The sequence below is a fragment of the Leucopleurus acutus genome (genome assembly GCF_964270905.1).
Source record: "Leucopleurus acutus genome assembly, chromosome: 15".
NCBI classification, from domain to species: domain Eukaryota; kingdom Metazoa; phylum Chordata; class Mammalia; order Artiodactyla; family Delphinidae; genus Leucopleurus; species Leucopleurus acutus.
Window position 1 is genome coordinate 77,580,839 of NC_139157.1, and position 26,105 is coordinate 77,606,943.

A 26,105-nucleotide genomic window follows, 5' to 3' on the forward strand; every position below is an offset into this window, starting at 1 on the left:
TGGTTGCACTGGGTCTTAGTTGCAGCATGCAAACCCTTAGTTGTGGCATGCATGTGAGATCTAATTCCCTGACCAGGGATTGAACCCAGGCCCCCTGCATTGGGAGCACAGAGTCTTACCCACCTCACCACTAGGGAAGTCCCTATTTCCTCAGATTTTGACTGTCCTCTGTGTATGCCTGCTTTATATGGACTTAGTCTTAGGAGTACTTGCCTTAGGAAAAGCATAGGAAAGGTAACTTTGTCTCATCAGGTATCTCTAAATTTTTTTTGTTGACTAACTTCTGAAATTCTAAAACCAATGTTCTATTAATTCTATAGTAGATAGATTGAATTCTTTGTTCAAATACAACAATTCCTGAGCCCCAAGCCTTATGAATTATAACACCTCGATGTGTATTCACCCACTCTCCTTTTCTCTGTGCAAGTCTTGATAGGGGAGTGAGCACACCGAGGTTGCTATCAGAAAGAATACATGCAGGCCTTCTTAAGAAGCAGGTTTATTCAACAGAATTAGCTCTAGTCAGGATTTGACTAACCAAAAAATGTGCTAAGTAAATTTGTGTTAGCAAGTAACCTAAAGCGGCCTGTTTTTTTCTATAAGGCTAAAAATATCTGTTTAACAAAATGTTATCGGAAGTGTTTTATTTAAAACAAATATTATAGGCTAATGTAGAGTCTATTTTGTCTAAGTTCCCTGAAATGTATTCTCCAATCATAAAACTGCCAACATCATCATCTACTGAATGTTATATCAATAGATAATTGGAAAACTTTCACTTCTAGTGGAGTTTAGTATCAATATTAGAATGTGTAAAAACTTCTGAGTGAGATTGTCCTGGGTTCTAATTTTAGTTCTGACACTGACCTTGGTCTATTACTTACCCTCTCAGAAATTCGATTTCTTCATCCATAAAAATAGCATAATCCTATCTAATAATAATAGCTGTGTTGGAGAATTGTTTTGGCTCAGACGGTGAATATGAAGTAGCTGGTTGTCTTAATTTGGGTTCTCCCAGAAACAGGAATTCTAAGGCAAGAATTCCAGTGAAATAGTTTACTCGGGAAGTTCAGAGAATATGGTAGGGAAGTGGGGGAAGAATCAAATGACAAGGTGTCAACTGGCAAAGAGTACGTGGGTCAGCCAGCTACCACAAAGGACACCTAGAGCTTAATTCTGTAGGGAAAAATGATGCAAAGCACACACCTTAGAAATTTCCACCTGAGGGTTGAGGGAGTTGGGATATTAATACACCAACTTCTGGGAGGTCAGTGGTTGAGGGCTTCTCTCTGGGGTATTAATTCCTTAGCGCTATACTGTGCTCCTGAACAACAGCCCTGAGGGATGCATACACCATGCCAGTGGTTGGAATCTCACCAGAGCATACTGAAAATTCCTCAGGAATGTGGGGTGGGCACTGATACAGCTTCTTCACTAGTACAATGTTTTCCCAGGCTTCAATAAAAGATAGGTATGAAAATAAAAAATAAAACGGACCTCTTACTAGAAGATATTGTTATTGAATACTATACCCTTCCCTTTATAACATACTCTCTTTTCTGAATTAGTCAGCTTAAGGCTAAGCTGCTGTACGAAAAAAAAAAAAAAGATCCCAAACACAGTGGTTTGAAGAATGGAGATGTTTCCTTCTTATGTATTAGTCCAGGGTTCTGTGGGACAGATTCGCGGGCCTCCCATTCGGGGAAGCACGTTCCTTTTATCTTGCTGCTCCATAGTAGGAGCTGGAGGAGACATGAGGGTAATGTCTTTGTTTACATGGTCAAAGCAGAAAGTGCCATTTCTAGCTTCCAGCCAGTGGGAAGGGGAAAAGAGAGGGGAAGAGCGTTTGCCCATTGTCTTAGGCCCAGCCAGCCCCAGAAGTAGCATCCACATCCCTGCTCCCATGAAGAGAGCTTGGTCACGAGGCCGTGCCTATGGCAGGGGAGCCTGGGAACGCCGGCCAGCTGGGTGAGCAGCGTCCAGCTCCAGGTCGGTTACTATGGGAAAAGGGAGAAGGGGTTTCTGTGCACAAGCGACACTCTTTGCCACATCTCAGTAGCATAGCATCTATTTTAGGCTTGACTAAGCTTCTTGTAAATCTCAATAGCCACAGAAAGAGCACAGGATAGGAGCCTATCAACCGATCTGGTGGCATCTTTCACTGAAACTGAGTCACAGAGCTATTCACATAGTAATGACGGGCTTGGACTTCACCGCATCTTTTCTTTTCACCACATCTTCTTCACCTAGCCATACACTTACCTAGAACTTTTCCTGCTCTCACTCATAATTTTGCACATTTGTATATTTCCAGTGTCTTGATTTGAGTTGAGGCTTACCTAATTGATCTGAGCAGAGGGATGTGCAACCAGCACGATTGACATCCCAGCATCAGTTCTGAATAAATTCCTAGAGCAGGGGTGGGGGAAACCATCTTTCACCATCCAATCACCATGCAGCTTTCTGGTGTGCATGTGACCTGTGGCAAGGTTCTTCAGCTACTGCTTGCCTGGCGCTCCATTGGAGATGGAGAGAGGAGGAACATGGAGCATGGGGGCGGGAGGGGCACTGTGGAAAAAGCAGGTTCTTGACCCTTGGCCTCTGGGTGGGACTGTTGGGGGGTCAAAGGGGTGGGGTCTTAGCTTGCTGGAAAGGACTTCTGTGACTCTTTATCTGGTATGAGATGTGGAAGGGGACAGCTGGAGGGGGCTTCTTAAGTTATAGGTCAGTCCCCACAAACATGGGCCAGTGAATGACCCCCCTTCTTGCTGTTCTTACTGTTACCAGGCTCTTTTTCCCCCAGCAATATCTTGCACAAAGTACAAAGCTATCTATTTTACATTTGGTAGTGTATATATGCCAATGCTACTCTCTCACTTCGTCCCAGCTTACCCCTTCCCCTCCCTGTGTCCTCAAGTCCATTCTCTACGTCTGCATCTTTATTCCTGTCCTGCCCCTAGATTCGTCAGAACCTTTTGTTTTTTTTTTAGGTTCCATATATATATATGTTAGCATATGGTATTTGTTTTTCTTTTTCTGACTTATTTCACTCTGTATAACAGACTCTAGGTCCATCCACCTCACCACAAATAACTCAATTTCATTTCTTTTTATGGCTGAGTAATATTCCATTGTATAAATGTACCACATCTTCTTTATCCACTCATCTGTCGATGGACCCTTAGGTTGCTTCCACGTCCTGGCTATTGTAAATAGTGCTGCAGTGAACATTGTGGTATATGACTCTTTTTGAATTATGGTTTTCTCAGGGTATATGCCCAGTAGTGGGATTGCTGGGTCGTATGGTAGGTCTATTTTTAGTTTTTTAAGCAACCTCCATACTGTTCTCCATAGTGGCTGTAACAACTTACATTCCCACCAACAGTGCAAGAGGGTTCCCTTTTCTCCACACAGTCTCCAGCATTTATTGTTTGTAGATTTTTTTGATGTTGGCCATTCTGACCTGTGTGAGGTGATACCTCATTGTAGTTTTGATTTGCATTTCTCTAATGATTAGTGATGTTGAGCATCCTTTCATGTGTTTGTTGGCAATCTGTATATCTTCTTTGGAGAAATATCTGTTTAGATCTTCTGCCCATTTTTGGATTGGGTTTTTTTTTTTGATATTGAGCTGCATGAGCTGCTTGTATATTTTGGAGATTAATCCTTTGTCAGTTGCTTTGTTTGCCCATAGGAACAAGTCTTGCTCCTTGTTGATACTCAATGAGTGTGTGTTGTTAATGTTGTTATAGTTTATAAAGTTGAATGCCTTCTCCTTTACTTCATTTCGTAAGCACTTTTTCATACATATGCGGCGTCTAAAGGTATTTTACAGAACTACCCAGATTTCCATGCACTTTTCTTTTGTTAAGTCCCATCCGATCTGGATATGCAATATGGAGCCGCATTTCTGGGAATATTCAGTGTGCAACACAAAGTCCCAGGAAGTTCCTTTGGAAATCCAGGGATTTAGGGTTTGGAGGGAGTAGTTTGAGTTGATGAATTAATAGAAACTCTTCTAAATTTGTCCAACTCAACCTTCTACTCCTTTCTAAATAATTTATTGAGGGTATAGGATTCCTCCCACCCCCACCCCCACCCCCAATGAGATATGGCCTCACATACTTTGCTACTCTTTGAAGCCCAGTTGTTCTCCAATAGTTCATTCTTAACATTTCAAACAAGTTTCAGATGTTTTCCTTAGGTTTATTAATCATAGAGGCATTATAAAACCTTTCCAGACAAACTCCGCCTGGCCTCTTCTTATTTGGTCCTTCCGTAACTCTGATTACTCAGCATTTGTATACTTTTCTGGTTATGTTTGGAAACTTGCACATTGGTAGAGAGAACTTTTTTTGGTTAGGGTTATCCCAACTCAACTAGAGTAACAATATGCATGAGATGCAATTGTTGCCACTGCCTGGCACTAAATAGAATACACAGAAAATTGAATCCATTAAAATGTGAAACATCACAAGCTTTGGGGACCTTTCAATAAAACCTGCTCAATTTTGGAAAACCATTTAATGCCACTCTAAAACATTAAAACTTGTAATTTAGGTATGAGATACTTAAATGAGTAAGCCCTAAGTGGAAACCTGATATAAAATAGTTTTTGTTGTTTATCCATTCTAAATGTAATAGTTTGCATCTACCAACCCCAAACTTCCAGTTCGTCCCTCTCCCTCGCCCACTGCTCCTTGGCAACCATAAATCTGTTCTCTATGACTGTGAGTCTGTGTAGCACAGGGAACTATATGCAGTCTCCTGGGATAAACCATACTGGAAAAGTATATAAAAAAAGAATGTGTATATGTGTATAACTGAGTCACTTTGCTGTACAGCAGAAATTAGCACAACATTGTAAATCAACTATACTTCAATTAAAAAAAAAAAAAGGGACTCTCCTGGTGGCACAGTGGTTAAGAATATGCCTGCCAAAGCAGGGGACACAGATTCAAGCCCTGGTCAGGGGAGATCCCACATGCCGCAACTAAGCCCGTGCGCCACAACTACTGAGCCTGTGCTCTAGAGCCCTCGAGCCACAACTACTGAGCCTGCGTGCCACAACTACTGAAGCCTGCGTGCCTAGAGCCCATGCTCTGCAATAAGAGAAGCCACTGCAATGAGAAGCCCACACACCCAAACGAAGAGTAGCCCCCTCTCGCCACAACTAGAGAAAGCCTTCGTGCAGCAACAAAGACCCAACGCAGCCAAAAATAAATAAAATAAAAAATAAATACACTTATAAAAGAAGAAAAAGAAAAAAATATTTTTTGGCTCGTCAAAGATAAAATCACAGAACCATAGACTATTTAGAATAGGATTTAGTTCTAAAATCAGTTGAACCTTGACCTCTGAAGATCTAATGGTTCTGACAGGGTATCTGACAAAGGCATATGTTTATTTGGCTTATTAAGTCTATGTAAAGCATCTTAATTTTGAACGACATTATGTACTTCTCTCACTATGGTCAGAACATGGCTGAGAATGGATACCTTCTGCATGTTAGTTATTTTATCTTGCAAGTATTAAACCAATACATTTTATTTCCACCTCTTCCCTGAAATTATTTTTCATTCACAGTCTTCTATTTCTAAAGCTGAGTCTTGAGGCTTATGAAAGGCTGGCACTGGACTTCTTTAGTAAGACAATAGGGTTGAGAGCAAGGCTTTTTGGAGTTGAGAGTTTTTCCCAGTCTCCTTTAGCTTTGATTTAACTTACCAAAGGGAAAGTCTGGAAAACTTGGGTCACAGAGTTTTCCCATAGTGCAGAGGAGGTAACTCTCCCCTGTGGCATCTGAGCCATATCCCTCCCTGAGCTTTCCTGGAAGAGGAGGAGCTGTGTTACATAGATGCGTGGGAGGCTCTTTCCATTTATCATCTGAAAGAGATTGCATTTTGGGCTAACATGGGACTCAACCCCATCAGACTGAACTTGGCTGTGCAATGTGGCTAGTGGGACACTCAAAGTTTAGCTTTTCCAAAGACCCCTCCCCCACCCCATGTTGTACAAATAAGTCTAAGGAGTTCTTGAAACTCTGGAAGGGGAATCTGCAAATCAGCTAAGTTGGGAACTGGTGAGCCTGCCCTATGTCCCAGTTTGAGACTGTCTTAGTTTACCCCAGTTGTTCCCGTGTAATTATAATCAACCTTCATTTCACTCTCATGAGTGTCTCAATTTGGTTGATCAATTTTATTGTCAGCCCAGCCGTGGTGCCTGCTGAGATGGGAGCGGCTCTGAAGCAGAGGCAGGAGGAGGACTGTTGGGCCAGATGTAGGAAATGTCATAGACGTGGGGAGCTCTACAGCACTGCTGAGAGCTGAGCTGGAGATCCATCAGCCAGGGAATGCTACCAAGTCAGCTACGAGACCAGATCAAGGATGATTCCAGCAAGGGAGTTGAGTCATGAATGCCGGCGAGGCAAGCAGAAACCAGGTGGACCTGGACATCAGGGGTAAGACTGGAGAACTTGAATGGTTATCTGTCCACACATAAACCATAGCCCTCCCCCATACACCCCAGCACACCTTGTAGAGCTGAGGTATGTGTGTGTACGTGCATGTGCACTGGTACACATGGATGGGGTGGAAGGCTAAAAGTCTGCCCTTCTTTCCTAGATAGGTCAGAACATTACCTAAAGGGACTGTTTCAGTTACTGAATGGAGGCAAGTTTTAAATAGTCTTGAAGAAAGTTTAAGTCCTTACCCTCTAACCAGCTGATAGAGGCTTGTGAGGAAGCTCAGAACAGTTTCAGTCAAAGTAAAGGTGTTACATTTCCTTTGCATATCTTGAGTTGCAGTATGCCAGTAAATTTGTGACCCCACTAAATGCATATAAGTGCAGTCTAACTACTGATTAAACTAATGACCAGTGGAGTTAGTCTGTTTGGGTCCAAATCCCAGTTCTGCCAATTACAAGCTTTATGATCTTATTCGAGTCACTTAATTTCACTATGTTTTTATTTTTCCAAGTGTAAAATAGGGATAATAATAGTGCCTAACTCTCGGTGGTTTTCTGAGAACTAAGTGAGATGTATGTACTGGGTACATAATACATGCTCAGTGAATGTCAGCTATTGTTATTAGTATTCTGGTAGTCACAGTGATCTATTTCGTAAGTTGTATAACTTCTAAGTGCCTACATTTGCATCAATCCTACCTCAACTGATAAGATTCAAACTCCTTAAGGCCTTAGAGGTTTTTTTGTTTTGGGGGATTTTTTTGCGGTACGCGGGCCTCTCACTGCTGTGGCCTCTCCCGTTGCAGAGCACAGGCTCCGGACACACAGGCTCAGCGGCCATGGCTCACGGGCCCAGCCGCTCTGCAGCATGTGGGATCTTCCTGGACTGGGGCACAAACCTGTGTCCCCTGCATCCGCAGGCGGACTCTCAACCACTGCGCCAACAGGGAAGCCTGGCCTTAGAGTTTCTTTTATCTGTACACCTTCCAGCATGTGTTCAGTGCTCCATGTACCAGGAGTTATCAATGGATGTCCCTTCAGCTGTTGACCATAGAAGGCTCAGGTGTTCATAACACAGGACAAGTCATTTTTTATTCTCTCTCTCACCTTCGATATCTAATCTTTCAGTAAATACTACATTTTCTGCTTCCAAAGCACCCTTTAATCCATTTACTTCTCTTCATTTCCATCGCAACCTCTCTATTTCAAGCCACTGTGATCTTTCACCCAGATTCCTGCAATAGTCTTCTCATCTGTATCCTCTTTTCCATTTTCAGTTCTCTCAATCTACTTTTTTTTTTTTTTTTACAGTGAATGGAGTATATATAAGTCAGATCACACCACTCCCTTGCTTAAAATACTTTAAGGAAGGGGTCTCCAACCCCCGGGCCACAGACCAGTAGCAGTCCGCATGGTGTTAAGAACCGGGCCGCACAGCAGGAGGTCAGCAGCGGGCAGGCGAGAGAAGCTTCATCTGCCGCTTCCCATGGCTCCCCATCACTCCCATTACCGCCTGAACCAACCCCAACCCCTGTGGAAAAATTGTCTTCCGTGAAACCGGTCCCTGGTGCCGAAAAGGTGGTTGGGGACCTCTGCTTTAAGGGCTGTCCTTGTCTTAGGATACAATCCAACTTTTCTTTTTTTTACCATAACCTATAAAGCCCTAAGTTAGGAGCTATAAATTCAAACTCCCGTGGAGGCCAAATCAGCAACATAAATGAATGAAGAAGGCTGGCTTTGGGACAGTGGTGAACTTGAGATCACAGGCCTCGTCTCAAGGGGTGGATCTAGCTGATTGTTGCCATGTAAGAATACAGGCCCACTGCTGACAAATCTTTTGAATTTTCTTGAAAATTCAGAAATTATTGTGTGATATCTCCTTATTTTCAACTTCTGGCAACTAATTTAAAAACACACACATACAGGAATCTAAAGAAACCAAACTCATAAAACAGAGATCAGATCTGTGGTTGCCAGAGGTAGGGGGTGGGGGAATTTGGTGAATGGGGTCAAAAGGTACAAACTTCCAGTTATAAGATAAATAATTCCTGGGGATTTAATGTACAACATGGTGGTTATAGTTAATAATACTGTATTGTATATTTGAAAGTTGCTAAGAGAGTAGATCTTAAAAGTTCTCATCACAAGGAAAAAAATTTGTAGCTATATGAGGTGATAGATGTCAACTAGACTAATGTGGTGATTGTTTCACAATATACACAAATATCCAATCACTATTTCGTACACCTTAAACTTGTACAATGTTGTATGTCAATTATATCCCAATAAAACTGGAACACACACACACACACACACACACACACACACACACACACACACACACACACACACACAGAGCTGTGAACCAGATCCAGGCCCAAGACCTCTGTTCTACATGACTGGACTCAACGTAGCTTTCTGAACTTCTCTCTCCTATGCTCTGCCATTGCCTTCTTTATGTTTCCTGAAGGTTCTGTGCTCTGTTCCACATCAGAGCCTTTGGACAGGGATTACTCCTCTTCTCTACAGTTTGCATAGCCTTCTCGCCCTTCAGGTCTCAGGTTAAAACGGCAGCACCTCAAATAGGCCCTCTCTTACAAGAGTCCCCAATTTAGCTCAGGTTACCTAGAAGGCAGGACCTGAGACAAGGATTATGTACTAAGCTTTACTTGCTAGGTGTCATCCCAGGGCAGTGAGACTAACAGAAGAGAGGACAGAGGAAGGATGGGAAGCGGTGCAAGGTGGAGTGTCACAGAGCTGGTCACGGCTCCCTGATGAGCCACATGGAGCTGTGGCTGGGCCCAGGGGTGGCCTGTATGGATGGACATTTGCTTTTGTTAGATAGTCTGTGGGATTACCAGTCTGGGGCTTCTTATAATGAAATCTTGGATTGGGGATTCTCAAACAATGTGAGTGGTGTACCTTTGGTCATCAGACCTACTGAAACCTGGTTTATGGTAATGAATTCTCAGCATAGGCTATTTTTTCTTTTTTCCTCATCCAGCCCAGGCCAAGATGGTTAAGCTACATTCTTATTTTCCTATGCCTGTGCTTTTTTTTAAGTTCAAGTGTCCTAGTTTTATTCAGGGGTCTCACTTCCAGATCCTAATCTCTGGGATCTGAGGCTTCATATCTTGTTTCGGTAAAAAAAGATCTATTGGTTTTTGAGACTAATACCCGCCCCCCCTCAAGCCCCAAGGATCTCATTGTCAGCTTATGTTCCCTGCTCTTGTTTTCATTTCCCTCTTTGTTTGGGGCCCTTAATGGTTTCCTACAGTTTCTTTCAGATTCAGCTGGTTTTCAAAAAGAATGTTAGTGATATTTTAGCTAGCATTTCTAGGTGTTTTGTTGGAGGAGAATTTCAGGATTTTTGGACTATAATATTTTTAAAAACAGAATTCACACACTTGAAATCACGCATTTGTTGATTTGATTTTTGTCTCTCTCCCCCAAGAGATAGTGTGTTCTTCAAGGGCAGGAACCTTGCCTAAGTTCTGTGCCACACGTAGTATTTGGTACATAATAGGCATACATGATATATTTGGAGAAATGAATCTTGATAATGTTAATATGGAATTGGGGATGTAACTGTTCTCTGAGCTCCAGAGGATAGTGCCTCTGTTTTACTCAACTTTGTCTTTCCAGGGAATTTAATACAGTTTCAGGAATAGGGAGGATGTTTTCTATAAGTATTTGGGGGTTAACTTATGGTTATTTATAGATAAAAGAATTGTAAAAATAAGCAACTTCTTTATGTTTGGTTATTATAGGAATGTTAAGATGGATATTAACAGTTTTATTTTTCAGACTTTCCCCTGACCTCTGAAGCTATAAGTAATTTCTCCTCCATGTATTTCTTATAGCCCTCCTTGCTTTGCCCATCTTGTTGTGTATCTGCCTCATCTTCATTACCAGACTCTAAGCTCTTGAGGTCAGTTACTTCTGTATTCCTGTCTTTAATCCTCTAGTGCTTGCTGGGTTTTTCAACCTTGGCACTGTTGACACTCTGACTGGATAATTCTTTGTTTTGGACAGCTGTCCTGTGCATTGTAGGATATTTCACAGCATCCTTGGCTTCTACCCACTGGATGCCAGTAGCATTCCTCCACTGTGACAACCAAAGATGTCCCCAGATGCTGCCAATCGTCCCTGGGGCACAGAAATGCTCTCAGTTGAGACCCATCACTTTAGAGCCTCACACAGAGAAAATGCTCCCCATTTGTTTATTACGTAAACTTCTACAGCAAATTCTGATTGAATTCCACAAGGCAAATGTAGAATTCACATTTTCTTGAGGAAACTGGTCTCGTGTTGGACCACCCTTCTTGTCTGCAGGTCTGAACGGGCACTGAGATGAGCTGTGCTCCTGTCACCACTCACTGTCAGCTCCCTCCTCAAAGCCTATCCTCTCATTCCGTCTACTTGTTTATAATCTGAAAACATCTGGAGGTGCAGAGTTTGGGTGTGTGGCTTAAGTCCACAGCTTCCATAACACATGTATTCATTTTCTGACAAATGCTGTCAGTCAAATGTACATTTGAATGCACCTGCTCTACAGATGACAGGATTTCTAAGCAAATGCAGACAGAGGATTAGAATACTATTTGTTGGCATAAATGTGCAAAATTTGGCCTCGGAACTGTAACATTTTTTTTTTCCTTTAGCAAAGCTACAACTAATTTAATCAGCAGTTTTTGAAAAGAAACATTCCTGCTTTCTTACTTTTACTTATTTTACACTGTTTTCAACAGTTTAGAGATATATAAAAAACTTAAGCAATAAATTATGTTTTGTTAAAAAGCTGTTTATATTAGAAACAAAGCTCATAACAAGTAACACATTTTAGTTAACAAAATTAATTTTAGGCAAGGAAAATGATTTTAGGTAGAGAAAGTGGACGGTGAGACCTTGTTCCCTCTCATGCTCCATGCCCACTCTTAGGGCACCGGCTCACCGTTAACTTACGTAATGTGACTGACACAGTGGTGGAGGGTACAGAGTGATGGTGGGATGTGTGGATTAAATTCCGTTATCTCCACTTGTCAATGGAGGAAATAGGCTCAGAGGGATTAAACCATTTAAAAAAATTGTTCACTAGTTGAGGTCAGAGCAAATTCTCCTTTTTCCCAGGGCTCTTTCTACCATGAGACATATTCAGATAGTGATATCATATTCCAGATATTGCTGGGGAAGTGCAAAAAGTGTTTCTCTGTCCCTAGTCATTTACAGTCCACAGCAGCACAATGGCTGGAAACTTTCCTCAGGTAAGCCATAAAGGTGAAAATATTTCCTCCTGGCACCATGCAGAATTTCCAGGCAGAGCCCGAACACAATCTATGGCTCAGAGGGAAAATGTCATGAGAGAAAGTTACAGAAACAAATGCAGTGTTGTAATGGTATGAAGAATTAAGACATTTGTAAGGATAATAGAGTAGAAAAAGCATGGAAAGCAAAGCAACTGTAGTTCATTTTGAAGAATCATGAAAAGATGACCTTTCTCTTTTCTTCTGAGCAAATATTAAGAGGAATTCAATTAATGAATTCCAGACCCACACCAGACAAAATCCAGCTGTTTTAGTTTGTTTAATTATTACATTATCATAAGGCAAGTTCACTGAAATCCTGAATAGTAACCAGAAAGGCAAGTCATACCAAGCACAGGTCTTCAAGTCTCCACCTCAGCAAAATATTGGAAAACCACCAACGAACAATCTAATCCTCTGTCTGCATTTGCTTAGAAATCCTGATTTTTAAAAAAAAAAATTTATGGAGTACAGTTGATTTGCAATGTGTTAGTTTCAGGTGTTCAGCAAAGTCAATCAGTTATACATATACATATATCCACTCTTTTTTTTTTTTAGATTCTTTTCCCATATAGGCCATTACAGAGTACTGAGTAGAGTTCCCTGTGCTATACAGTAGGTTCTTATTAGTTATCTATTTTATATATAGTAGTGTATGTCAACCCCAATCTCCCAATTTATCCCTCTCCCCACAAAAAATGATTTTAAGTAATCTTATTTTCCTACTATGAAAACAAAACATCAATTACAAATTTAGAAAACACAGGAAAAGATAACCATTGTAATTGTTGTCATTCATGTAGTTCAGATATAAATATACATATACATATATAAATATATATGTATGTATTTCTGTAGAAATACATATGCATGGTATGGGATGAAATATTTATATCTATATCATATCTATTTTCTATATATCTATCACCATGTGATAATACAATAATTCATTAATGCTATTTTATTACCTGCTGTTTTCACTTAACATTCAGGGAACTTCTTTCTGATTAATTAAATAATTAAACATTCTTCTGCAATGTTACTTTTATGGCTAAAGAGTCAACAGGGAACTTATAATTAAGGTGTGGAAGTCAGTTTGCTTTAAAAAACTACTGCTTTGTGATTTTCATTTACCTTTTATTGTCTCACTCTACCTGATTCTGATTTCTACATTCTGTAGATTCAGATGTTTATATTATTACTTAACACTAGCCTTTTTAAGAACTTTCTTCATCATTTCATCATATGGTTGATTTCCTCACAGTCCTCAAGGTAGGGACTAAAAGGAAAGCTTTGAGGTACAACATTTTTAGATATTTCATCATTTCAAAACACTTTCCTGTCCCTGATTATTTGTTCCAGCTCTCCCAGGTGAATTATTACCACATTTTCAGATGAAAGGGGTAAAGAAATGCAAATATTAAGCATATGAAGGCCTGCTCAGCTATAAAATGGATTATCAAATTCAAATATTTCTGAGCATTGCTCACCCTGAATTTTTCACCGAGTCTTTCACCCTTGTAACGACATTTCCTGTTAGTAACCACCTCTCTGGCCTACAGCTTTTAATGCCTAGACATCTTACTTTCTTGACAGTTTTCCTTTTCATTATCAGATAGGCAGATCAGTATGTTGATGAGTTTTGTTGATGAAAGCAAGAATTGAGCCTGTTTCCCCTGTGGTTTAAGGACTAATTTGCCTAAGGTGGGCCTTTTTAGTTTCCTTACTTTTTTTTCTCTTTAAACTTTTGATCTCAGTTGCTAATAGTGTGTTATTAATATTAATCCAGTTGTCTTCTTAATTAGCTCATGACATCAGGGGAATTCCATGTGTCTTCCACATAAAGACTCAGTTAGATCCGAAGAGTTCAGTTCATACAGATATTTTAAGATGACTGTCATATTAATAATGAAGATAATATTAATAATGAAGACAATAACTAATATTTATTATCTACTTATGTGTCCAATAGTAAGCACTGTTTTGAAGATATTGTATTATGGAAGACTTACAACCTGCGTGAAAGTAGAGAGAGCACTGTAATGATTACCCGTTACCCAGCTTCAGTAACTGTCAACTTCTGGCCAATCTTGTTTCATTGTTCTCTCGCCCACTTCTCTTCCTCTCTCACACCACAGTGTTTTGCAGTAAATTCCAGATATCGTTTTATTTTATCTGTATATATTTCAGAAGATAAGAACTCTCAGGAAGTATATACTCAAATATATTTTTAATTTTTAAACTTTCTGTTAAATTATTACGTAAGACAGAAAAATACATAAATCGTACGGGCGCAACTTGGTTAGTTTTTGCAGACTGAACCCATTGGTATACCTAGAACATCTCCGGTGCCACAGAAGCCCCCGTTGTTCTCTTTCCAGTTGCGTCCCCACATCCCAAGGGTAACTATTATCCCGACTTCCGGCACCCTAGATTAGTTTTGCCTGTTTTTGAAGTCGGTATGTATGGAATCATACAGTGTACTGTTTTGGGTCTGGCTCCTTTCATTTAGTCTGAGAGATTTATCCGCATTTTTGCACGTCTGTCCTCATTGCTGTATAGCACACCATTGTCTGACTGACCACAGTGTAGCGATTCAATTGCAGAAAGCATTTAGAGCGGGGGTCCCCAGCCCCCAGGCCACGGACAGCTACCGGGCGAACGAGCCGCTCCCCATCACGCGCTCCTCATCGCTCGCGTTACCGCCTGAACCAGCCCCCAACACCCCGTCCGTAGAAAAATTGTCTTCCGAGAAACTGGTCCCTCGTGCCAAAAAAGGATGGGGACCGCTGATTTAGAGAGTTTCTAGTGTTTGGCTATTATGAATAGTCTTAACTTCCTTTATTAATCGTATAGAAGAGGTAAAGGCGGGTTGGGTGAAATAAAGTAATTTGCTAAGTTCACACAGGTAATAAGTAATGGAGTCTGAATTCAAACTAGCTTTGCCTAACTTCAGACTCAGAGGTCTTAACCACTGTGCTTTCAAGGCAGCCCTTTTCAGAATTAACTATAATTATCTGCGTAGTGTGTATATACAAATCCATACGTTTGTGGGGAAAAGTACATTATTCTGCACGGCTCTGTGCCCAATCACTGGTTTTCCAATTCTGTGTCTACTTCTTGGAGAGTAAATGTCTCACTCCATTTAAAAACATTGTTAAAAGTCATCCATGGCTGTTAAGATTTAGAGTATTGAGCAAGAGGAGAGATGACTTTAGAATAGGAAAGGAAGCAGGAAATACACTCAGGCACATGTCATCTGACCCTTTCAAAAAATAAGATGCTTGTGAACTGTAAATGTATGCAGAATATGGTCTTATATAATAACTACCAGGGTTAAATTCTATTAACCTACTTTCAAGCACATAAACAGGGAAGTGGGGTTTTTAATAATAATAAGTTATTATTATCTTATAACTTTTAAACCTAGTCTTGCTTTTCCTTTTTCTGAAACTGTTGGGAAAATAAATAATTTAGTTAAATATTTTATGAATAAATGTAGGTGTGACACTATTTTACTTGTAAATAGGACAAAGTAGTTATTCTATTATGAATATTTGTAGATATTACAAAGTACTACTTCTTCTAAAGTTTTGTAAAATCTAAATAGAAGTATAGCTAGATTAATAGAAAGTGTAAGTATTTGCAAATTGTAAAACCTGACTATAGCAAATATATCAAACTATCGTTTTGATACCAAAGAACTAGCTAATGTATATCAATCCCTCCATCCCCGTTGTTTTTTGTTTTTTGTTTTTTCTTGCTGTTGATTATGTCTTTGAGGAGTTTTGGTTGTGAATGCATAGTTCATAAACATTTTTGAATTGCTTATCAAATCATAGACCAAAATTATATTTTTAGAATGTAATTTTAGAATTTTGCTAAGCAGTGAACTCATTCATCATGCATTGTTTGTTTTAGAGAGAATACTGAACAGCTCATATCCTTTGCTTAAAAATAGATTTTTTTTTTCCTCAAAGCAATTATCTTCTTTTCAGTCCAATTTTCTCTTTTCTGGTATTCAACAAGGCTTCATTTCCAATAAGCTTTTATTTTACTACGCTGATCATGAAATTATGCCACTTTTTTTTCTATCTGCCTCAAAGCTGTGGAGTTTTAAGTGTATGTTTTTGCTCAGAGCATATATCTTCAGGTATAGAAAAGTCTATACATTTTGACTCTCAGCGACTGTGAAGAATAGGTTACTGTGACTAACATATGTAAGAGACAGTTAAGTGGCTAAGGACACAAATTTTTGGAACCAGACTCCCTAGTTCAAATTCTGGCTCTGTCACTTACTAACATGTGACCTTGGTCAAGTTACTTAATATCTCTGTGCTTCAGTTTTCTTGCCTGTAAAAAAACTGGGACAATAATAACACCGACCTCACTGGGTTATTGTTAGAATTAAGTGGGTTAGTACATGTCCAGCCCTTAGAACTCTGCCTAGGATATAATATGTTACACAAGTATCTTTATTATTATCCAGAAATCTATTACTTTCCTTTGAAATTTAAAAATTTCAAAATAATTAATTTACAATCTAAGAATTTCTTCCTACAACTTTGAACATGCAGCTAATAATGACCCAACTCTGTCCAGAGAGCCTAGATGCATTTTCCATAAGTTTACGGATAATATGCTCTAAAGTTTTCTTCATCTTTTCTTTCATCTTTTACATGTTCATTTGCTCATTCAATCATTCCTGTTTATTGAACACTTACTATGGTGCTTGAGTATTTAGTAAGGAACAAACAGGAAACATTCTCTGCTACCTGGGTGCTTACATTCCAGTCTTAAAGCCAGCCAATGTGGAGAACAGGGCAGGTCTGGAAATTCCCCTTGTGACCTAGGCCCCCACACCCTGCTGCCCTGAGCATCGTTTTGAAGTCAATGTCTATTTTCTCTTCACTGTATATATTAAATAACATAAACTTTAACTTCAAAATCACTATGCCTCTTTAAATGAACAATGTGGTAAATTTTGGTCTTATAAACGGATACAGACATAATGTGCCACCTCCCTTACAATTCATCTGCTTTTTCTCACTGATAACATTAATCTATCTTCTTATTAAAAAGTTTCATCGTGATTCATTCTTGAAGTTGGGAAATTCAGCTTTAGTTGTAAGTTTATTAGAGGTTCTCAGAATAATGCTCACACTTAAGACGGGGAAAAGGATGCCGCTGAACGGTAATATATTAACAACATGTGTTGAAAAATCGATTCCTTGTTGACTGTATACAAAACACAAATTTCTAATAGTTCTTAATGCACTACTTCCTCTGTGGATTATGTAGGAAATGCTTTTGTCTGAATAATCATTCCCAGGGGGTGGGGGAAGCCTTCAAAATAAATTCACTTTATAGAGAGAGATGGAGTGTGTGTGTGTGTGTGTGTGTGTGTGTGTGTGTGTGTGTGTGAGAGAGAGAGAGAGAGAGAGAGAGAGAGAGCATGAGAGAATGAGAGAGAGACTGATGACTGTGGAGTACTGAGTCAGACCAGCACATATGCCTAGCATGATTAAAGAACATAATTCGAAGGTAGCAATAGTATCTAATTACATGAAATACTTTGTATGCTGTTGCTTGTTACCACATTTTAGAAATAAACGAACAGCAACAATGAACAGCTAGTCCAAAGGTTAAAGAAAACAACGGTGGGGGACTAGGTTTTCATTAAAGAAGAAAAAATAACCCACCAAAACCTCTAATTGTCTGGATAGTTAGGGAAGAAGTAAATAACGATCACCCTCTCAATGGAATTACCTAGGCCCATAAAGGCAAAGTGGGTTATTTCCCCTCAGTCTTTTTTTTTTTTATACCTGGCTTCAGGACTTAGTAATGAAGCTCAGGTTTTGTTTTTTTTTTTTTTTAGAAGTAATGGATTTACTTTATTTTTTTAACATCTTTATTGGTGTATCATTGCTTTACAATGGTGTGTTAGTTTTTGCTGTATAACAAAGCGAATCAGCTATACATATACATATATCCCCATTTCTTCTCCCTCTTCTGTCTCCCTCCCTCCCACCCTATCCCCCCCCTTCCAGGTGGTCACAAAGCACCGAGCTGATCAGAAGCTCAGGTTCTTGATGTCCCATCGCAGAAAGAATTCAGTGAGAGACAAAATGACAGGTAAGAAGTGGATTTATCTGGAGAGAAAGACACTCCACAAGGCAGAGTGTGGGCCATCCCAGAAGGTGAGAAAGGCCCTCAGTCTTCTTGACTTTGGCTAACATACTTCTCTGCTTCCTTTTGGACTGGGGACATCTATAAAATGAACTCTTACGAGGGATGAAATGATACATTCCCCAGGTCCTCTTTAGGGAAGGGGGCGCTATCGCATGTGGGTTATGAGTGGGGTGTGGGCATTTTTCAAACAATTGTCTCCCCACACCACCCCCTTTGTAATGTTTTTAAAAAAATTCTCCTAGTCCCTCTCTGAACCATGTCACACAGCCCAGTCACACACGTCCACTGCCTATTAGAACCCACTTTCTAGGGACTGTGAATAGATGGTCTCTAAAAGATCCAGTAGCGTTCCAGAAGAGGCAGTTTCTTTTAAGAATGCTTTCATCTCTGTTTTCTTTTTTTGGAGTATAGTTGATAAGAATGCTTTCATCTTAATAGAAGTCTTTTTAAAAAAAATCAGCGTCGGCCCAGACCCAGAAGGACTGAGAAGAATCTGAACAAATGCAATTTTATATATGAACAGTAGTAAAGAAATTAGAGGGGGAGGATGAATGCTGTTAGTGCGGTGGGTGGGTTGAGGGGAGCTGAGACGTTTTCTCATTGGTTGAGGTGTGGGCTCATTTAACCTTGGATGTAAGTGTCATTTCTTTAAAAAGGCCACACACACCCCTTGTGAAAAGTGGCAGCCTTTCCCAGACAGACATCAGGGTTCTTTAGCATATTAAGTCTCTTTTCGCAAGTATGCAACACTTAAACTATGCAATCTATGCCTTTACATGTCTCCTTGGTCCAACTTCAGTTTGCATGTCAAAAAAAGGGTATCATTAAAAACGGTATCATTAAACTGACAAATTGATCTCAGGAAAGGGGTCAACATTTTTAGTGGTAGTGGCAAGATTTTTGTCAGGGCAATATTCTAGTGTGTTAGCCAGTAATGGTGTGTGTTTTTGTGTGTGTGAGCACGTGTGTGCATGTGTGTCTCCCTTCCTACTTTGTGGTTAAAAGACACTCTCTCAGGTCCTCTTACTGTTAATTTCACATATGTAATTAGTAAGGGAGTCCCAAGAATAGTTTTAAGCACACTTTTTTTCATGATTCTTAATCCTGGAAGATTCATACTATTTTCCGACATAGAATAAAGCAAATAAAAATATCTTGAGACATTCTTTATGTTGGAGTTCAGGGTAGAAGTGATCGCTCTCTGGTTTTGGAGACTGGAGGGTTAATGATGAGACAAGGCTGTTGACAGCCAGAGGTGTCTGAAGTCCTGGTTTTCCTGGAGTGTTCTCCGTTTCTTGCTTTGAATGAATGACCTGAGTGAGAACGCTAAGATTTTCCTTTCAAAAACATAATGTTATAGACATTCCTTTATGATAAACTTACTTTAATAACAGTCAAGTATATAAGCTGGTTAAGTCTGATATAACAGGTATGAATGTAATCTAGCTACGAATGCAACACATCAATGTAAAAAGCTGCCTGGGAATGATCTTTTACTGTGAGTTTTCCCAAGAGTTGTCATACAGTTTTAAAAGCCTTTTCTATTTAAGACCGTTTATCTGAGAAAGCCTAATTGAGCAGAATATTGCATTGATAAATTGCTCTGCTCAAGGCAACTGCCTTGAGGTTCCAAATCACAATCTGCATTTAAGGGCTTCCAACAATAATTACCTCTGTGTAATGAGCAGCAGTCCTTAAAAGGGTCTGCCGTTTCCCCGCAATCTTTTACAGGGTGAGCAGAGCTGTATCCACTGATAACCCAGCTGCCGAGGAACTGAGCAGAGCCGGCTCCAAACTTCTCAGCTGTTGACAGGCTTGACTTGCTGAGAACACTGGTTAAATATAGCACACGCGAGCTCAGCTTCTCGACAAAGTCACTGCTCTGACAGTGCTGTGAAGGGAGCAGAAGACGAGAAACCTAATCTCAGAATCCAACACCTAGCAACAGTTGAAAAAACTTTTAAACAAAAGTCTGGGTGGGAGATATACAACAGCCTCCAATTTCTGCTGATCGGGATTTCAGGGAGAAGAAGCTGCCTTCCCCTTCTCTCTACCCAGTTTCCTGCATGACTTCAGCTATTGGCTAGTCCTAGGAAAGAAAGTGGGAAAAGCTTTTTCCTCTGTATTCTTTTGGGCTGGATAGTTTTCCAGAACTCCAGTCTCTCTTGGGCTGTGGGGCAAGCCACTGGGTTCTTCCAAGGATAAGCTACCTCCATAAAGGACGTACCTTTGGTTAGACGAGCTGCCAGTCAGGTAAGACCAAAATACACAGCTACCTACTGTCTTAAGAAATCTCTGTTTCCACAAGAAGAGAGCTCTCTCTGATTCTGTGTTGTCTGTTTCCTTTGATTCTCACTGTTCCACTATGTGATAACACGTTTAGGAATTATGACGATCACTGTGAATTCTTTTTAAAGAATCAGAAAGTCATCTCTTTCTCAGAATTATCCGATTGTTTCCTAAACACAAAGATTGTAATGATGCTTTAATAGCGATCAAAATATGTCTGCCAAGTTATCATTTTCTGGCAGGTAACAGAAATAGGACAAAGGACAACTTCACAGTCCTTTCACAATGAGGATGGCTAACCAATGGGAGGGGTATTTTCTCCAGAAGCAAAATAACTTTCATATAATGAAACTAGCTGAGCAGCTTGCGTGGTAAATGAGAGGCAAGGCCTGCGTGGTGTTTGCGTTGCTGTGCTTTTGACTGGCTGGCTTCTCCTTTGCCGGATTCTCTGGTTACACTGGTACACCTTGTGCTGGTTCTGACCTCGTTACGTGACAGTCACCCCGAGTGCTTCTCACTAGGCACAAGATATGCCTGGTTTCAGATCACTGCTTTTGCAGTTGTTGAATAGTATTCAGGAGAATACTATTTTGTGTTTTTTTTTAAAAAAGACATTGAGTAATTGCTTGTATATAGATGAGACAGATTCTGATTTTTAAAACTCAAATTGAATGTATTAGAAAAAATTCTTTCTTAAGTTGCACGTATGTGTGTATGAATGTGTTCACCATAGTGTGAAGGAAATCCTCCTTTTGTCTGTTGTATTGTCTCCCCTTCCATGAGTTTCTATGCTGTTTTATCAGAATTGCTTAGCGTGATCAATATCACACTGAATCTGACAAAACTTACGGCTGCACGTTGGTGACGTGGTTAGTATTGGTAACTCGTGTCTGTAGTTGGGTTGGATTTGTGTAAGAAGTTTGTTCCTCTAAGTGAACATGATAATTTCAAAAAATATTCTAAACTAAGGATAATTTCAAAGAAGATACAAATGCACATTTTAAAAGAAATTATTCGAGTCTATTTTGTCAACTTAAGTAATTTACCCCAAACCAGTTTTGAACAAATTGTTGACAAGAATGTATCAACTCTTTCAGTAAATGTTCCTATTTTAAGAAAAACGAATTAAAGCTTATATATCATATGCTCAGAAAAATGAAATAGTACATACATTTCAGTACATATTATATTTCATGATTCTGATTGCATGATTAGTTTACAAAGTAAATGCAGCTAATCACGTATAATGAATGTAACAGTGCAAAATGCACTCTGGTAAACTTGGTATCAGAGAATGAAACTTCTGGTGCTTTAGTGGAGATGAAGTATCTTTGTCTTTAAAGAGTTTCAAAAAGTCTGAACTAAATGCTTTACATTTTTCTTGTTTTTATCTTAGGAAGGGTCACATTGTTGGCTTACAAACGTCTGTGTAAAGCCAAAATCTGCCATTCGTAGATTTCAGAGGCATGTAATTTCTTTTGGAGTTAGTGGAACAGTGTGAGGATAACTGAGTACAGCATTTGGCCCTGGGTGAAAGCTTGTTTCCTGATGGATTGATTTCTGAGTATCATTGTCTTCATGACTGTAAGTTTACCCTTGAGAATCAAAAATAGCTCAGGTTAGAGCACGTGCTTTCCTCCAGTTTATGAACAATCAGCGGTGCAGGTTGTGTTCTCTCGTTCACTCAGGCTCACGTCTGTGTTGTTTTGACCCTTGACCATAAGAGAGCCCATTGCCGTTTCTCCCACCACCCTAAGGTCTGCTCCCTTCATCCTTGGTCTGTATGATAACAGCGCTGCTCCCCTTCCACCCCTCGTTGCCATCCAGACCACCTTGCCCATGACCCTGGGGTTAATTTTCTTATGCTTGTCTCTCCTACTCCTCACTTATCTTTTGCAACTAGTCGCTGCCAAACACCTAGGCTGGGTATTTTGAGAACCTTCCATCATCTGGCATGTACTTAACTTTTCCAGTCTCAGCTCCCACTACTCAACAACAAGTGTCCCTCTGCTTCAGATAGTTCAGATTTTGGGCCCTTCTCCAAACACCTACATACTGCATATTTCAATGCTCCACCTCTGCCCCTTTCATTCCCTCCCGCCTGGAACACTTTTCCTCCTCTCTCCTGTAGAGACTTTGTCCGCTGTTTAAAACCCAGATCAGTGGCTTCCACTTTCACAGTGATTTCCCAGACCATACCATTTAGAAGTGATTCCTTCTTAGTTTGGGCTGTTTGGTGCTCTGTTAGAATTAGTGTCCTCTGGAGCAGGGTTTACTTCTTGAAATTCAGAACAAGTTTATGAAGGTGACCAGGTACAAAGCATTGTCCTAAGCATCCCTTGGCTCTGGAGCGGTTCGGCCCCATGTACCTTGTGGATGTTCTATGAACATTTTTGGCTCTGGATTTCTAATGGTGAGCATGTGAGAAAGTATAGGTAAGTATAAAATCAAGACAAGCAACTGTAAGTGTGGTTAATAGCTTTTTATCTCCAAAAACTTCTCAGGGAAGGTCTTCATAGTTTTACCGAGTACAGAAAAATTACAAGGAATTGTGACTACGCTCGTGTACTTGATTGTGGAGACGATGTACGTCTTGGGGATGAAATAGGAAGGCAGATATATAAAGACTATATACATATATTTATACATGCATCTCCTGTGTATACACCTAGAGCTCTAAATACTATAACTCGTATACTTTTATAATCTTCTGGTACCAGATTCTATTTATAGTTACCTTTGGTACTATACATTTAAATCATGGTTCCTTCCATTTGTGGGTCATCATGGATTAAAATCTGGCCTTGAACATTAAAATATTTAAATATCATGATTATCCCTTTTTATTTTTCCGTAAATATTTTAAAAAGAGACATTTCTCAGTTTTATTTTAAATCACTCCTGAAACCTGTAGCCTTACTGTGTGAGATAAAGCATGAATCATGATTCTGAACTAATTTTTTTCCATGTTCACCAAAAGAAAAGAATTCTCTTTACATTTTAAGACAGCCAAGGAGGTTAAAATTACTCTTTTAAATGGGTGTTCACCAAGAATCACTATGGGATTTTCTCAAAGAAACTTATGAAATATTTAATATATTCATTTAGCAATGATTTCCCAGTGGTTATAATTTTTACTTATTCTTTAGAAGTGACACTTTGTGGTAAAATACTCATTCTCAACTAATGCTAATTGTCTGTTTTGGAAGATGAGCATTTCTTCACAAAACAGTTGCCCTAAGAAATAAGATTTTACAGAGCTTGTTTAATTGACATCTTCACTAATTTGTCCCCTCTCTAACATGTGGGTTTTAAAACAGCAGCATCATGGGAAGTGAAGGGGTGAGCTTAGGCTGAGATCTATTTTAGCAGACAGGTTTAAGAGAAAAAAGGCTGGTAACAGCTTATTAGAAAAATAATATCTGAAAGCCCACAACATACATTTGTTTATACATTAATTATTTTAAAGATATGTAGCAGTAGAATGAAAGATAAGGTAATAAAATACGTTTTGCTTCCTTATATCTGAGCTGGATGTGTCATTCAGATGGAGGAGGCAGGAAAGGCTAATTGCATAGGCAAGTCAGACGGCCTGAATTCAGGTTTCAGCTCACTATGACCCTGGGCAAGTTACTCTCTGTGCCTCAGCTTCCTCATCTCTAAAATGAGGGTAATAATACTAGCTTCCTCAGAGAGTTGTTCTGAAGATTAAACGAGTTGATAAAACTTACAGTTGCCCAATAGACTTTTCAATAATTTTATGCTATTCTTGCTTTATTAGTACACTTTAAATAAATATAGTTATCTGTTTAGCTTAATCTTTGTTGCACACAAAAGTCTTAGATACAGACGGTTTGTAAAATCAGGTTCATAGATCATAGGAAAGACAGAAGAATGTATTGTTTAAATGTGGAATCTTGTCAGGGACATACTTTGCTGCTGTGTACTCCAAGCAGACATAGTTTGAGCTCCAGCCAATAATTTAGTATGGAATTTATGTTTCAATCCCTCCGTTATCACTCAGCAGTGTGCTGTCTTATAGAATTATTACTAAAAAGGCCAAGAAATCACCCACAGCATAGACTGTTCCATGGTTTCTATATTTGCACTTGGAGATAATGTGTGTTTATATGTAGTGCTTGGGTATCTCTTTTATAGCCGACTACGCTGGGAGACTTCCTCTTCCAAGGAGGGATATATTATTAAATTTATCATTCTTTATTTCTTCCCTTAGATGATTTGTTTTGTTTTGTTTTACTAACCTAGTAACAGATAAAAATGAAAAGACCAAAAAAGGTCATCTCACACGAGGTTCAGCCTCACCAAATACAAGTGGATTCTTGCTATTCATTGCCCTTAATCCTAGTCATTCCTCTTAAACATGGCAAGAAAGTATATTCCAAGGCAAAAAAAGAGTGTTACCTCATAAAGATGTATGAGTATATTATGGGGTGCTCACTATTCTGTATATTTAACTTAACAAAAATATATGAAGCACTCAAAAGTGGAGAAGTTTCTTAGTAACTTCTACTAGCTTATGCAGGGTACTCACAGTTTAGACCTGTTCATTTTGCTTTATTTTTCACAATTGAAAGGATAAGTTTCTAAAAGATAAGGCAAACTGAATTTCAGAATGATCATTCTCTAATGAAGACCTTGTTTTAGAAAGAAAGAAGAAAGGAAGGAAAGAAAAGAATTTTCCTGGCTTTATAGAATACATTATAAAGGTTCTAGGGCAAAAATATGGGAACCTCAGGAAAACATATTGGCTTATGTTCTTCTTTTTTCCTTAAATGGTCAGTCCTACTCTTTAGCTAATCAGAGAAGAGAAAAGGCTGCAGGCAGAATACGACTTTCCCCATGGCAGTAGCTGAGGCAGTGTAATTTCAAAGGCTAGGCAGCAAGTTGTGTAAGAACTTAGAATAAGGAAAGTCCAGCATGAATTGGGCAGCTCCAGTTGGCTGTTGACCAGCTGATTGCAGAACTTGAGAAACTCCCAGGAAAGGGATGAAGAAACACGATATTAACCAGCACTCCAGTCCCTGAGAGCTTTGTTTAAGCCACAGCAGCACTGAAAAGTCAAAAGAACGTTGGTGTTGTGTTTCCTTTTTGGGAAATGGTGTCAATGTGCATAATATTGTGTGATTTATGTGTTTCTGAGGTCTGTGAAAGACAGACTTTAAAAAGAATTTTTAAAGCTAATGCAGAATTTATCTCAAGTGGTCTGACTTTCATTGAACCCTTAAGGTTCAGGGATTTTTCTGTTTTTGCTTAAATGCTGTCACCTACCTCCTTCACCAAAACATAGATGAAAACAATTGTTGCTTCACTGGCCAAGGACTTTATATGTCTACACTTGAAAATAGTCTTTTTTTTTTTTTTTTTTTGCTTTTTCAATAATTGTAATTGCAATCTTTCCATCTTTCCAAGTTACTTTGAAGAAGTGAATTATATGCTGCTTATCTTTGTAAGGAAAAGGTGAAAGAAAGCCATGAAATGGGCATATCAGAGTTGGCCAAATGCATTCTTTAAAAAATGATTTGCTACAGATTTAAAGCCAAAAGGCAATTTGATTGAAAACAGTAGACTGCTGACATCACCAAGACAATCAAATTACTGCCAACTTGCCTTGTTTATATAAAAGATCTTTGCAAAAATAAGGTCCCCCCCGACACACACATGAGTCATAGGCGATACAGTAATAGGGATAAATGGACTTTATTTTTCTTTATATGTCTTTAATATACTTATGTCTTAAGTAACTCCTTTTAGGGCCTGCTTCTTTGACTGAGATACCACAGGAAAGGAAGAGGCATTGCTGAGTTCATAATGCTATTTCAGTGTGGCAGCCTAAGTACA

At 39.3% G+C, this 26,105-nt stretch overlaps 1 protein-coding gene across 2 annotated transcripts in view; it reads left to right on the top strand.

The window, feature by feature from the left end:
* The window catches only part of FILIP1 (filamin A interacting protein 1), a gene marked incomplete at both ends in the record, with an annotated part of 224,567 nt that overhangs the window by 15,285 nt on the left and 183,177 nt on the right, over positions 1-26,105 (top strand). Inside the window, one exon of one of the 2 annotated variants that reach the window (XM_082855685.1) lies at positions 20,164-20,210. The exons of the other annotated variant lie outside the window; for it this stretch is intronic. Of the gene's footprint in view, positions 1-20,163; positions 20,211-26,105 lie in introns of those variants that run through there. 2 annotated transcript variants of the gene reach the window in all.